Source organism: Schistocerca piceifrons, chromosome 4 (assembly GCF_021461385.2).
Source record: "Schistocerca piceifrons isolate TAMUIC-IGC-003096 chromosome 4, iqSchPice1.1, whole genome shotgun sequence".
Lineage (NCBI taxonomy): Eukaryota > Metazoa > Arthropoda > Insecta > Orthoptera > Acrididae > Schistocerca > Schistocerca piceifrons.
Genome location: NC_060141.1, coordinates 662,907,822 through 662,909,658, shown reverse-complemented (window position 1 = coordinate 662,909,658; position 1,837 = coordinate 662,907,822).

Below are 1,837 nucleotides of genomic sequence, written 5' to 3'. Positions count from 1 at the left end.
CACGCTGTTGGAAATCGGCGATTGTCGTCACGATGTCAACGAGGCAGCCACAGCTTATGCCGTGAGATTGAATGCCTCTAACACCCTAACTAAAATTTGTTGAAATTTGTCCACAGTTGGTTTAACTACACCAGCTATAAAATATAAAAAAAAACTGTATTTGAAACTATAACTTGTTGCTGTAACATTCTGGAAATAAGTAAAAGAACTACGTACATAGCTCCGCAGGAATAGAAGCGCTTATTACATTTACTTCTCTAAATAAATTTTCATTTGATTCATTGTTTTGTGGGTTACAGAGAGAAACACTTTATATAAAACATATACGTATGTGTTGTTTGTATATGTGTATCTGTCTCTACTCCCCCTATCATCTCCAGTCCGCAGCTGACCGTTCGATTCCTCGTCATTGATACACTCTCGTTGTAGATGATGCTGATAGTTTTACATGCAGCAATTTTTACTGTAGTTCCATTGCTACCACCAGACACGGGCATTGTTTTTTATGGATTTACGGTACAGCCATAGAACCAATAGGAATTAGACTCCTAAAATTCATTCATACAATAACATTATCAGACCCGAGTCTCCCCGGTGCATATAATGTTGAAATAAATTACGGGAATGCAGCCGGCTGACGTCATCAACGACGGCCGATATTTAGACTGGTAGCAGCCTAGTCACGTTCAAGGAAAAATTGCTGCAACTTACTAACAGGGGATTTGAAAACCTCGGTTTGCAGAGCAATCACGGAAACGTAACACGCACGCACTGTGAACACTATAACCACCACACAACCAAAGATGACCGAACCTAGAAGGTATCGACAGTTACAATTACTGAAGAAGAGGTGAGGTAGCATTAAGTTTGTCGCTCTACTTTTTTGACTAGGGAGAGTAGGATTCCACGAAGAATTTAAAGAAAAACTTCCATCCCAATTTACAAGGGTACTTGATAATTTATGAAGACCTGAATTCAGTCCGCCCGAATATTTGTTTCAAGATTAAGGTGGAAACGGATGGCTGCCTTCCTTTCCCTGATCTGTTGGTTAGGAGTAAGGCTGATGGTAATGGTGCGTTGGAACATGCTGTTTATAGGAAGCCTACTCACAGAGACTTATATCTACAGGACGATATCTGTCAGCAACCGCCCCAGCGTGAGGATGTACGTCGAACGTTGATCCACAGAGCGCACTTCATTACAGACCCGAGAATTTGTGGCCCATTTAACCCATCTTGACATCATCTTTCGTTACAAGTGATGTAGTGAGACGCAGATGAGACGCAAGTTGCGGTATCGACCAACCGGGCACCGGGTGTGTGAGGATAATACCGAGTGGGAATCAAGACCTACCTCCTTTCTGTCTAACACATGGAGTATCTCCAACAGAATTGGTCGTATTTTGCTGAAACATGACGTGAAATGTGTTATCTGGATTACATCTAGCATGATGGTCATTTTTGGTCCCGTTAAAGATAATCAGGGTTACGTAAAGCCTATTCCTTACATTTGTGGCATCTCATATGTTGGTCAGACTGTGAAGACAGTGGAGGGCCGGTGCACTGAACATAAGTGTCACGCACAATTACAAGAGCCGAGCAAATCGTCAGCCGCAGAACACTGTTTTGGCATCTGTCATCTTTGGGAATATAACTCGGAGACGGTGGCATCCAATTCTAGCTATTGCGGTAGGGTTGTCAAGAAAACTGCAGAAGCCGACCGCGGTGGTCTCGCGGTTCTAGGCGCGCAGTAAAGAACCGCGTGACTGCTACGGTCGCAGGTTCGAATCCTGCCTCGGGCATGGATGTGTGTGATGTCCTTAGGTTAGTTAGGTTTA